This window comes from Pan troglodytes, chromosome 19, assembly GCF_028858775.2.
Source record: "Pan troglodytes isolate AG18354 chromosome 19, NHGRI_mPanTro3-v2.0_pri, whole genome shotgun sequence".
NCBI classification, from domain to species: domain Eukaryota; kingdom Metazoa; phylum Chordata; class Mammalia; order Primates; family Hominidae; genus Pan; species Pan troglodytes.
This window is the reverse complement of record NC_072417.2, coordinates 37,684,284-37,698,426: the sequence shown is the minus strand read 5'-3', so window position 1 is coordinate 37,698,426 and position 14,143 is coordinate 37,684,284. Positions and strand designations below refer to the sequence as shown.

The following is a 14,143-nucleotide window of genomic DNA, read 5'->3' as shown; positions in this document are numbered from 1 at the left end:
TACAATACATGCTTTTAAATAAAGATGCTCTGGCCGGGCGCAGTGGCTCACACCTGTAATCCCAGCACTTTGGGGGAGGCCGAGGCAGGTGGATCACAAGGTCAGGAGTTCGAGACCAGCCTGGCCAAAATGGTGAAACCTCATCTCTATTAAAACTGCAAAAATTAGCTGGGTGCAGTGGCAGGCACCTCTAATCCCAGCTACTCAGGAGACTGAGGCAGGAGAATCGCTTGAACCCGGGGGGTGGAGGTTGCAGTGAGCTGAGATCGCACCACTGCACTCTAGCCTGGGCAACAGAGCAAAACTCCATCTCAAAAATAATAAATAAACAAATAAATAAAATAAAGATGCTCCCAGCTGGAAGTCTACCAAGTTATCATCAAAGACAATTTTTTTCTTTGTAAAAATTTTTTTGTAGAGACGGGGTATCACTATGTTACTCAGGCTGGTCTTGAACTCCTGGGCTCAAGCGATCCTCTCGCCTCAGCCTCTCAAAGTGTTTTTATTAAAGGCATGAGCCACCATGCCCAGCCCAATTTTTTTCTTAATGGCCAAATCATAATCTTATGCCTAGAATCCTTTTGTGATTCATAAGCATGGTGACTGGGTTTTCATGCTTTTGTGTGAGATGTGCCTCCCTTAAACCTTGTTACAATATCAGCACATTACCTGTCTGATGTGAAAAGAAATAAAATAGAAAAGAAAAAAGAAAAAAAAAACTCTCATGCTTAGTGACAAGTTGAATTCTGGTATGGTAAAAGGCTTCTATTAAAAACTGGTATTAATTTTTAGAGTTAGTAAGTTCAAAGAATTTAAACTCTGAATAATGAGTACCTTTTATATTTTGGGCTATATCTTTGTAATTCACACATTTTCCAAATCCTATGTTAGGTGTCATTTTATTGAGTGCCCACTATGTGCTTAACAGCTGTAAAAAGAAGAAAGAATTTTAAAAGAATCACAAGACACATTATCCTATCGTGTTTCAGAAAGGTTTCTGCTAATCTCTATAGTAGTCAGGGCAACAGATTAGTCTTAACTAAATATACATGACATACTATAATATCTAAATATAAGTTATACTGTATATAAATAGAAATTTTTATCTATGCATGACGAATTGATAAAACTGCACATTGGATACACTTTATAAGTTCTCCTGGAGTAAAGAATGGTAATGTCATCCTGTATAGTAAGGTTAAATCATAACAGGAAATAGATATTTAAGTCACAGAGGATGAGTTAATTCTCTTCCCGGCCAGCCTAACTTCTCCTGTTCCAGACTAACTCCTTATTTAGTGTCTTAGACCAGTCCCCTGAGACCTGTTCCTATCAATTATCTCCTGTCTCACTTTTATCTTCTATCTCTTTCCCCACTGCCATTACTTTGGTTCATTTCCTTTAGCACAGAAACATTTTCAAGTCTACTGCATACTTTAAAAACAAGAAAAATATTTGACCTTGCATTCCTCCGTCTAGATATAATCCTTTTTCTCCTTCTATTCATGAGAACTCTTGTGAAAATGAATACTCTATTTTTACTGTTTCTTTACATACATATATATATGATGAGTGAGAGAGGTTACTATGTTGCCCAGGCTGGTCTCGAACTCCTGGGCTCAAGCAATCCTCCCACCTTGGCTTCCACAAGTGCTGGGATTACAGGTGTGAGCCACTACACCTGGCCTATATTCACAATTTGTTTGATCAATTTTCTCTTCAACTTACCTCAATCAGGCTTCTCTGTCCCACCTCTCCACTGAAACTACCGTAGCCAAAGTCACAGGTGGCTTCCACACTACCAACTCATAACACTTTTCTTTGTATTATCGAATTTCTCAGTTGCATTTGACAGAATTGGACCACTGATTTCTTCCTAAAACTTTTGGCACACTATTTTCTACTGGTCTTCCACAAATTGCTTTCTGATTGCTCCTTTCAGTCTGTCAAATTCTCCTTTTCTACTTTTACCCCTTACATATGGGGGCTTTCAGGGTTCTGTCCTTGGCATCTATCTCCATGGGCATTCCTTGAGTGACGTCATCTCTCTCACAGCTTCAAGAGACTACAAACATTACTTTAGGATATTTTCATCACTGGTCTTCTTGGATATCTTACTGCCTAATTGGAACATGTTTGCTAACATATTCCACAGGATTACATACCTCAGCTGGTCCGCAACTGAACTCATCTTCCCACTAAAGCTTTACTTCTTGTATTTTTGTTAATATCATCTGCCATCTACTCAGCCCAACCAAGCTCAAAGTCTTCAAGAGTTAACCAGTCTTCTATCTTTATTTCACCTCATAATCCATCATCAGGCCTCTACCACTTCACTTTGTATATATTTCTGTAATCTATCTCATCCTGTCTATCCCAACCACAACTGCCTTAGTTTGAGTCTATGTTAGTTCCAGGACTTGGCAACTGCAACAATCCACTCTAAATTGTAACTCTGACCTTACATCTCTACATATAACTTTTATGTTCCTCACTGCCAAAAGCAGTATTTTTTGTGTCAGGGTTACCTGTGGATGCTTGTAAAGATGCATATTCCTGGGTCAATCTGCATTTTTACATATTTTTCAACTTATTCTGATGCAATGTAAAGCCTGAGTACGGGCTAAAGTTTAAGTTTAAATTTCTTACCAAGGCATAAAAAGCCTCCAAGGTCTTGGCTCTTGCCTACTTAGTTCTCTAATCTAGCACCTCCCTTTTTCTCCCATCACGTGCTTTATTATCTAGAGTACTGAATTCATTTACACTTATCCAAGTGTCTCTGGCTTCCATGCTTTTGCTGTTCCTCTTTCTTCTCACCAAGTCTTATGCAACCTATTGCGTATTATGCTTTTTTTCTATCAAGCAGGTACTAACTTTTAACTCTTATTAACCAAAGACTGGGGTTTCTTGCTATTGTATCATAAAAAAAAAAAAAAAAAAAAAAAAAATCAGGTCTTTTTCCCCAGTTCCTGACACAGAGCTCCTAAAACCCTTGGAATTTCCTTAGTGATACGAGTGATAGAAGCATCTTTAGTTTTAAGGAAGTGTCTCTTGGCTGGCCCCTAGATAGCTTTAGGATGGGAGCTAGTCACCAGAAACACCAATCCTTGATTAGAAGCTTGTAATTTTCAGCTCCATCACGTAACCAGGGAAGGAGTGGAGATTGAGTCAGTTACCAATGACCAATGATTTAATCAATAATGCTTACTGATATGGTTTGGCTATGTACCCACCTAAATCTCATCTTGAATTGTAGCTCCCATAATTCCCACATGTGATGGGAGGGAGCCAGTGGGAGGTAATTGAATCATGGAGGCTGGTTTTTCCTGTGCTGTTCTGGTGATAGCAAGTCTCACGAGATCTGATGGTTTTATAAAGGGGATTTCCCCTGCACATGCTCTCTTGCCTGCCGCCATGTAAGATGTCCTTTTGCTCTTCCTTATTCTTCCACCATGATTGTGAGGCCTCCCCAGCCATGTGGAACTGTGAGTCCATTAAAACTCTTTCCTTTATAAATTACCCAGTCTCAGGTATGTCTTTATTAGCAGCATGAGAACAGACTAATACAGTAAATAGGTACCAGGTAGTGGGGCACTGCTATAAAGATACCCGAAAATGTGGAAGCAACTTTGGAACTGAGTAGCAGGCAGAGGTTGGAACAGTTTCGAGGACCCGGAAGAAGACAGAAAAATGTGGGAAAGTTTGGAACTTCCTAGAAACTTGGAGGGCTCAGAAGACAGGAAGATATGGGAAAGTTTGTAACTTCCTAGAGACTTGTTGAATGGCTTTGACCAAAATGCTGATAGCGATATGGACAATAAGGTCCAGGCTGAGGTGGTCTCAGATGGAGATAAGGAACTTGGGAACTGGAGCAAAGGTGACTCTTGCTATGTTTTAGCAAAGAGACTGGTGGCATTTTGCCCCTGCCATAGAGTTCTGTGGAACTTTGAACTTGAGAGAGATGATTTAGGTATCTGGTGGAAGAAATTTCTAAGTGGCAAAGTGTTCAAGAAGAAGCAGCGCATAAAAGTTTGGAAAATGGCCAGGTGTCGTGGCTCACACCTGTAATCCCAGCACTTTGGGAGGCTGAGGTGGATGGACCACCTGAGGTCAGGAGTTTGGGACCAGCCTGACCAATATGGTGAAACTCTGTCTCTACTAAAAATACAAAAATTAGTCAGGCGTGGTAGCGTGCACCTGTAGTCCCAACTACTCGGGAGGCTGAGACAGGAGAATTGCTTGAACCCAGGCGGTGGAGGTTGCAGTGAGCCAAGATCATGCCACTGCACTCCAGCCTGGGCGACAGAGAAAGACTCCATCTCAAAAAAAAAAAAAAAAAGTTTGAAAAATTTGCAGACTGATGATGTGATAGAAAATAACCCATTTTCTGGGGAGAAATTCAAGCCTGCTGAAGAAGTTGCATAAGTAACAAGGGGCTGAATGTTAATCACCAATTATAGCGCTCCTTCAACTTCTATTACACAGTTCTGAAGACACTTTACCAAGAGTATGTGGTATCCTTAAGTGCTAAAGCTGGACAGGACCTTAGAGATTAAAGATTTTTTTCTCGGATAAGAAAACCAGGACTAGAAAGATGAAAAGATTGACCAGAGCCAGAGTTAAGTGGTAGCAAAGCCAGATGAATGGCTCTCCTATCGAGCCAATGTAATTTCTTCAACATCATGCAGCTTATACTACTTTGGGGCCACCTATCTTATTTAATTATATCCCTATAGAGGATATTTTGTTAACAACTTAATACTTGAGATCAGTAGTAGTGTTATAAAAGCAAGCTATTAGCATAGAACACAATAAAAAAAAATCTTGGAGCAAGCATAGAAATTTTTTTACATCTTAGGTATTATAACTATGAAATTATTTAGTGAGGATCAATAGAGGATAAACTTGAGCTTTAGTAAGAATAAACAAAAACAAAACAGAGTACTTTAGGTGTATTTCCTAGGTCCTATTTCCTAGACCCATCAAAAATGACATGGAATTCAAGACTGGAGTTTAAGACAAGAAGGGTAAGGCAGGCCAATCTTTGGTACGTGCTTTCAAGACAAGGGTCTCTGAAGTCGGATTGCCTGGATTCTAATCCTGTCCTACCCCTTATCTGTGCCTCTATTTCCTCATCTGTAAAATGAGGATGGTAATAGTACACATCTTCAGAGGGTGGTTGTCAGGACTGAATCAGATCATATTGATAAAGAGCTCAGAATAGTGCCTAGCACAGAGTAAGCCAATGTTGGTTGTTCTTATTTCTTTCTCTTTGAAGAGCAGAAACCTGGTCATCATAGTAGAGGGAACAGAGCTACTTTTAAATGGTCTTCTGCAGTTCAGGTTAGGGAATGCTATTACTAAATACTAATTTTAGAAAATAAATAAGTGCTTTCAGCTTATTTTAATGTAATTTAATGTGAAGAAAACATTTCCTTATCTTTTATAAAAACTAAGATGACCTTACAGAACACAATATAGTTTTTGCAGATTAGTATATGTGAAGATTATGAAAGAAACTATACTGAGGCCAGGCGTGGTAACTCATGACTGCAATCCCAGCACTTTGGGAGGCCAATACAGGAGGATCACTTAAGCCCAGGAGTTTGAGACCAGCCTGGGCAATGTAGTGAGATCTCATTTCTACAAAAAAATTTAAAAGTTAGCCAGGCATAGTGGTACCTGCCTGTAGTCCCAGCTACTCAGGAGGCTGAGGCAGGAGAATTACTTGAGCCCAGAAGGTTGAGGCTGCAGTGAGCCATGATCATGCCACTGCATTCCAGCCTGACCGAAAGAGTAAGACCCTGTCCCGTCCACCCTACCCCCAGAAAGAAACTATGCTGAGACAGAGACTGCACTTGACTCTACCATGGAAACTAACAGATAGTGGTGAGAAAAAGCCTAAAATCACGAAGTCTAAGACTGAGGAATCTTTATGGTTCCATGGGATGGTTGGAAAGAGATTTGGAGAGAATCAGGCGTTCAGTGTATTTCTTTCCCACTGAAATCCCAAGAAAGCAGAGTTGGAGTTTTATGTATGAGACTTAGTGCCATAGCATGGACAGCTTGGAAACTGGACAACTCTCTGGGATGGAATCCGTATACGTGTAAAGCAAAAACCTAGTAATTTTTATAGACCAAATATTTTGATGGTTTATATTTCTACAGTATTAACAGCAACCTTAACCATACAAACAGTAGAAAAAGTCAGTATAAAGAAAGTGACAGCCAGGTGCAATGGCTATGCCTGTAATCCCAGCCCTTTGAGAGGCTGAGGTGGGAGGATCACTTTAGGCCAGGAGTGTGAGACCAGCCTGGGTAACATGGCAAAATCACATCCCTACAAAAAACTTAAAAAAAAAAAAAAAGCCGGGCATGGTGGCACACTCCTGTAGACCAGCTACTCAGGAGGCTGAGGTGGGAGGATCACTTGAGCTCGGAGGGTTGAAGGCATGATAGTGCACCACTTCACTCCAGCCTAGGTGAAAGAGTGAGATACTATCTCAAAAAAAAAAAAAAAAAAAAGAAAAGAAAAGAAAAAAAGACTACTATGTTTCTAATTTAAAATAAAATTAAAGGCATTGTATATAAAATTTGAGTTTAGTTTTCTTAAAAAAAAAATGGTGCTGAGACACCTGCAAAGCCACATGCAAACAAATACCATATACAAAAATTTACTCAAAATGGATCAAAGGCCTAAATGTAAGAGAAAAATCATAAAACTGTCAGAAGAGTCTGGGCATGGGGGCTCACACTTGTAATCCCAGCACTTTGGGGCGCCAAGGCAGATGGATCACTTGAGGTCAGGAATTTGAAACCAGCCTGGCCAACATGGTAAAACCCCGTCTCTACTAAAATACAAAAATTAGCTGGGCATGGTGGCACACGCCTGTAATCCTAGCTACTTGGGAGGCTGAGGCAGAAGAATTGCTTGAACCTGGGAGGCAGAGGTTGCAGTGAGCTGATATTGCGCCACTGCACTCCGGCCTGGGTGACAGAGACAGACTGTCTCAAAACAAACAAACAAAAAACCAAAAAACTCTCAGAAGAAAACATAGGGGTAAATCTTCATGATGTAGGATTTGCCAAAGAATTCTTAGCTATGACACCAAAAGCATGAACAACAACAAAATAGGTACACTGAACTTCATCAAATTTAAAAATTTTGTGCTTCAGAGTACACCATAAAGAAAGAAAAAAGACAACCCAGAGAATGGGATAAAATATTTGCAAATCACATATCCGACGTGGGACTTGTATCTGGAATACATAAAGAACTCTTACAACTCAATAATAAAAAGACAAAAAGTCCAATTTAAAAATGAGCAAAGGCCAGCCTGGGCAACACAGTGAGGCCCCATCTCTACCCAAAAAAAAAAAAAAAAAAACCAGCCAGGTATGAGATCAGACACCAAGACTGGGGCAGGAGGATGGCTTGAGCCCAGGAGTGTGAGGCTGCAGTGAGCTGTGATTGTTTCACTACACTCCAGCCTGGGAAACAGAGCAAGACCCCAGTCTCTAAAAAAATTTTTTAATTAAAAAAATAAAAAATGGGCAAAAGATCTGAATAGATATTTCTCATGTGAGGAAGATACACAAATGGCCAGTGAGCACATGAAAAGATGTTCAACATCATTAGCCACTAGGGAAATGCAAACCCAAACTGCAATGAGATAATACTTCATATTCACAAGAATGGCTAGAATCTGAAGTTAGGTTACAACAAGTATTGATGAGGATGTGGAGTAATCAGAGCCCTCATACACTGCTGGTGGGAATGTAAAATGGTGCAGCTGCTGTGGAAAACAATCTGGCAGTTCATCAGTTAAAAAGAGTTATCATATGCTCTAGCAATCCCACTCCTAGGTATATGCCCAAGAGAAATGAAAACATATGTCCATACAGAAACTTGTACACAGATGTGTCCAGCACCATTCATAATAGCCAAAAGACAGAAACAACCTAAATGTCATCAGTGGATGAAAGGATAAAACACTATTATTATTTGGCCATAAAAAGGAATGAAGTGCTAACACAGGCTATGGCATGGATAAGCCTTGAAAACATTATGCTAACTGAAAGAAGCCAATCACAAAGACAACATATGATCCCACTCATAGGCCAGTCCAGAATAGGGAAGTTATAGAGACAGAGATTAGTGTTTGCTTAGGATCAGGTGGGGTGTTGGGTGGGATAGAGTGGTCATAGATAAAGGGGTTTCTTTCTGAGGTGATGAAAATTTTCAAAAACTGACTGTGGTGTTGGGTGCATATATCTGTGAATATACCAAAACCAATGTATTAACTGTATAGCATTTGAATTATATTTCACCAAAGCTGTTCGCTCTGTCACCAGGCTGGAGCGCTGTGGTGCGATCTCGGCTCACTGCAACCTCTGCCTCCTGTGTTCAAGTGATTTTCCTGCCTCAGCCTCCCGAGTAGCTGGGACTACAGGCACACGCCACCAGACCCAGTTAATTTTTGTATTTTTAGTAGAGACAGGGTTTCATCATGTTGGCCAGGATGGTCTTGATCTCTTGACCTCGTGATCTGCCTGCCTCAGCCTCCCAAAGTGCTGGGATTACAGGTGTGAGCCACCACGCCCGGTCTGAAAAAAATCTTTAAAAGATCATCCTGTGAGAAGCACCTGAACATACACTCCTCTGATTTGGGTTCTAACCATGGACACTTTTGCTACAGTCAGTGTAAGGACCAGCCTGGATCAGGCCTAATCACAGGCTGGATTCCCTGCACCAGTACTTTTCATATGTTAGTACTTAACAGAATCACCCAAGAGCCTGTTAAAAAACACACAGTCCTGACTATCTCAAGAGAGACTGAGTAGGACAGAGATGAAACCCACAAATCTACTATGCTTAAATTCCCACATGAATCTAGTGCAAGTGGTTAGCAACCACATTTGCTACAAATATTTCTCTGCACTGTTATCTAGACAAAACCCATCAGATTTAGCCTTCACTTCTAAATAAATTCTTTTTTTTTCAAAGCAATGAAAGAAAGAAGCAACAAAAGCACAGATTTATTGAAACAAAAGTACACTCCATAGAGTGAAAGCAGGCTCAAGCAAGCAGCTCAAGAGCCCTAAATAAATTCTAAATTCTAAAATGTTGAATATTATGTCATAGTAATAGAAAAAAAAAACAAAATAGCCTTCAAACTTCTGACAGGTGAAGAGCAGACCAAAGGTAACTGCAGAATTTCCAGACTTCTCATTTGACCAAAAGGGCTATTCAATTATAGACAAAAGAAACATAATTAGCTAAAAAAGTACAGAGCAGAACCGCATCATTATATAGTGACCCACTATAAATCAAAAAGTCTCAGTACAGACCACACCACTAAGAATATTTAATCTTGCACAATTTTATGGTTATAAGTCAGGACCTTATGTTCTGACTAGCCCATTAGCTTTCCAGATTCTAGTTAAAACCCATCTTCAAACTGAAGAGATTTTGTATAAACAATATATAGCTGAAGATATCTACCACTAAGAAAGAAGCTTTATAAAATTAGGAAAATGGCTTTTAGAATTTACAAAAGAAATTCTAAAATGCACAAATGAAGTAATAGCCAACTTTCTTTTTTTTTCTTTCTTTTCTTTCTTTCTTTTTTTATTAAAAAGAGACAAGGTCTTGTTCTGTTGCCCAGGTTGGCCTTGACCTTCTTGGGCTCAAGCAATCCTCCTGCCTTATAGTCTCCCAAGTAGCTGGGGACTACAGACATGTGCCACAGCATTTGGCTAATAGCAAACATTTTAAATAGTAAATACATATAAATTAAAAACATCTGAAAGTTTCCAAAGCAGCCCCCACCCCCACCTCACCTATAAAAGGAATTCTAAGTGCAGAAAAGATGCCCCAAAGTTTATAAACTGCTTCCCTGGTGTGGATGAGGGTGTTGCTCTTTAGACCTTCAGATTATTTACTCTTAATTCCTGAAAAGCCTGGTTTTCTAGTTGGAAGCAGATAGGAAACAGCAAAGTAAAAGTAAAAGCTGCTAGAGGAAGGCACAATGACAGTAGGGAATGTCAACAGCCACCACTGTGACAATGAAGAGGAAGATTCAGTAAAGCTATACAAAGTAGACCCAAGTTGGTCTGAAGGTTGTGGGTCACTGTTAAGCTCATTAACATTGTCTCGACCATGACTGACTAGCTTGAATTATTTTTTTGTAAATTAAAATAAAATAAAAAGTAGACAAAACAATAAACATAACAATCCTACTAGGAAAAGAAGTTCCTAAGTGCATCTGTACTAGAGCTCACTGTAATATTATCCAACCTTCCAAATCTCTCTCTCTCTGTCCTCTGGAACCTCTCTCCTCCCATTTCCTCCAGAAACTTGCTCCATAATTCATTCCCTCTTCCCTACCCTCTTCCCGTACCCTTTTCTTTCCTAATGATCACTTCCCCTCAGCAGAAAAATATTCTCAGATCTCTTCCAAATAACCAAAAAGAGCCCTTCTCTCACCCTAAATTTCCCTCTAGCTACTCTTCCTTTCCTTGATACTAGGTTTTAAAAGAACAGTCTCTACTTGCTACTTTCCTTTCCTCACCACTAATTTACCTTCTAACCTGCTGCAACTGGTCTTCTGATCACCCACTCCACCAAAGTTGATCTTACGAAAGTCACTAGTATCCTAATTGCCAAAGTCAATGGACTTTCTACTCTTCCTTCTCTTCACCTCCTCAATACATCTGACCCAACAGTGCACACTTCCTTCCTGAAACTCCCTCTTTGCTTAGAGTCTGTGATGCCACACTCACCAGAATTTCATCCTAACTAGAGTACCTAGTCCTGGAATGTCAATGGAATTTAGGCCAAAAAAAGGGGGGGGGGGTGGGGGAGAATTGCTATAGTCTGAATGCATCCCCCCAAAATTGATATGCTGAAACTTAATCACCAACATGATAGTATTAAGAGGTCAGGCCTTCAGGAAGTAAGTCATGAGGATAGAGCCCTCGTGAATGGAATTAATGACCTTATACAAGAAGTGCCATATAACTGTTCACCCTTTTTCCCCTTTTGCTATATGAGGACACCACATTTGTTCCTTCTACATGAGGATGCAGCAAGAAGGCTTTTCCCAGACACCGAATCTGCTGGCACCTTGTCTTGGACTTCCCATCCTCCAGAACTGTGAGAAATAAATTTCTATTATTTATAAATTACCCATTCTGTGGTATTTTGTTATAGTAGCAGGAATGAGACTATGACAAGGGTCATATCATATACATGATCAAATACTTTTGGGAAATGTGGTATTAAAGTTAAGTATTTTTCTTTACTACAGATTTTCTCAGATCTTCAATATACTGAGGTGTATTGTGACTCTACAAGATGAGTTTCTCCAATGTTTTCCCAAATTTCTTGACTATAAAACTCTTCCATCCCTTTTAAAGAACTATCTTAAATAACAAATTGAGTTGGGAAACACATTTTGGGTTAACATTGCTCTTGATGTTCTTTTTCAGTCTTATTTGCAGGATTTTCCTTCATTAGTCTCCCAAATGTCCCATTCCCCAAAAGTCTATCTTTAGGCTTCTCTCATCTCACACCTTAGTCACCTTTTAGTTCTCCACTTGTCTCATGTTACGTTCTCCATAAGTGATCTCATTCATATCCTCATGGCTTCAGTACAGCTTTAGAGCCTATAAGTTTCTCTGCCACTTACTGTGTAAGCTTGGATCTTGGTTTCTTAATTTATAAAATGAGAATAATAATTCCTAAGTACTAAATGACATATATAAAGTTTCTGCCACAGTACCTGACATATTTATGCAAAGGCTCAATAAATGGTCACTATCATTTTTTCTTTCTCCAGCCTAGATCTCCTTGCTGAGTAACACATGTATCTCTTCAGCTTGGGACTTTCCTTTGCTTGTTTTGTATATAGTCATCTCTTGGTATCCACAGAGGATTGATTCCAGGACCCCTACAGATATCAAAATCCACAGATGCCCAAGTCCCTGTTATAACATGGCATAGTATTTGCATATAAGCTATGCACATGCTCCTGTACACTTTAAATCATCTCTAGATTACTTACGATACCTACTTCGATGTAAATACTATGTAAATAGCTGTTATACTATTTTTTATTTGTATTATTTTTATTATGGTATTGTTATTTTTATTGGGGTTTTCCCAAATAGTTTCAATCCACAATTGGTTGAATCTGCAGATGCAGAACTTCCAGCTACAAAGGACTAACTATTTACCTTCAACTCAAGATGTTCACCACCCACTCCCACCACTTAAACTGGCCCCAGTATTCTTTACCTCAGGGTATGGAACCACTGTCTACCTAGATGCCTAAATCTGGAACACTGAAGCCATATTCTAGACCCTTCCTTCTCAATTACCATCCTTCCACCTTCCCCCAATTAAGTAACTAAGTACATCTAGCTCCACCCCCGCCCCCCCAATACAGCTTCAGATGTGCAAATCTGATCATACTTAAATTCTTCCATATTCCTCATGGTTTTCAAGACAAAATTCAAACTGGTATCACATAAGGCTCTTCATGATCTAGCCTCTTGAGTCTCATCTCCCATCATGCCCCTTCTCTGACATAGACTCTCCACTCCAAACCACATAAAATCACATGTATTTCTACAAATGGCTATGCTGTCATGTTTTCATACATTCTATTTATAGATAGATGTATTTTATACATTCTATTTTATTTATAGATCACAGAACGTATAAAATACATTATATTTTATATACAATATATAAAATATATTTTATATGTACATTGTATATATAAAATATATTTTATATGTACATTGTATATATAAAATATATTTTATATGTACATTTTATATATACATTTTATGTATAAAATATATTTTATATATACATTTTATGTATAAAATATATTTTATATATACATTTTATGTATAAAATATATTTTATATATACATTTTATGTATAAAATATATTTTATATATACATTTTATGTATAAAATATATTTTATATATACATTTTATGTATAAAATATATTATATATACATTTTATGTATAAAATATATTTTATATATACATTTTATGTATAAAATATATTTTATATATACATTTTATGTATAAAATATATTTTATATATACATTTTATGTATAAAATATATTTTATATATACATTTTATGTATAAAATATATTTTATATATACATTTTATGTATAAAATATATAAAATATATTTTATAAAAATATTCCATAGCTTATATGCAAATACTATGCCATGTTATAACAGGCACTTGGGCATCTGTAGATTTTGGTATTTTATAAAATATATTTTATTTTAAATATATTTTGGCATTTTATAAAATACATTATAAAATGTATTTTATACATTCTTTTATCTATATGGTCCATTCAATCCCATTCCCACTTTATTGCTGGTCTTTTTCATTTCATTTTAATTACATGATATTCTAATCCTATCCTTTAAATTTTCTATGTATCATATGTAAAATGCAGCCTACACATTTAAATATTCATTCTCAACCTATTTAATATTACAAAATACAAGCAATTCATCCACTATGCTTAGGTAAAATTATCAACTCCAGAACTGTCTTATTTTAGTAATGAGTAAGTCTGTAATTAAATGAGATTAACAGTTCTTCACTGACATCTATTTATTACCTATTTATCATATTCCAGACACTAAGGGGGTTACGAAAATGAACAAGAAAGGTTCCTGACCTCAATCTAATGGGATAGGGTGACAAAAATACTACTGTAATGCTATAAAGACATACATATATGGGTGTGTATATATATATTTATATAATTTCTATGAGAACAAAGAGGAATAAATAACTCACTTAAGTAGTTACAAAAGAATTAGAACAAACTCTAAATAAAACGAGCTCCTGAAGGAAGCACTAAACATGGAAAGGAACAACCAGTACCAGCCACTGCAAAAGCATGCCAAAATGTAACGACCATCGAGGCTAGGAAGAAACTGCATCAACTAACGAGCAAAATAACCAGCTAACATCATAATGACAGGATCAAATTTACACATAACAATATTAACCTTAAACGTAAATGGCCTAAATGCTCCAATTAAAAGACACAGACTGGCAAATTGGATAAAGAGTCAAAACCCATCAG

The 14,143-nt window shown here is 37.8% G+C and overlaps 1 protein-coding gene and 1 non-coding gene across 9 annotated transcripts in view; one reads left to right on the top strand and one right to left on the bottom strand.

Annotated features, from left to right (window-relative positions):
• Positions 1 to 14,143, bottom strand: part of SSH2 (slingshot protein phosphatase 2) — a 303,729-nt gene that overhangs the window by 256,698 nt on the left and 32,888 nt on the right. The gene's annotated exons all lie outside the window — the stretch shown is intronic.
• On the top strand, positions 576 to 679 carry LOC112206184 (small nucleolar RNA U13). Its single transcript, XR_002940383.1, has one exon. It is a non-coding gene; the product is annotated as a small nucleolar RNA U13 (small nucleolar RNA).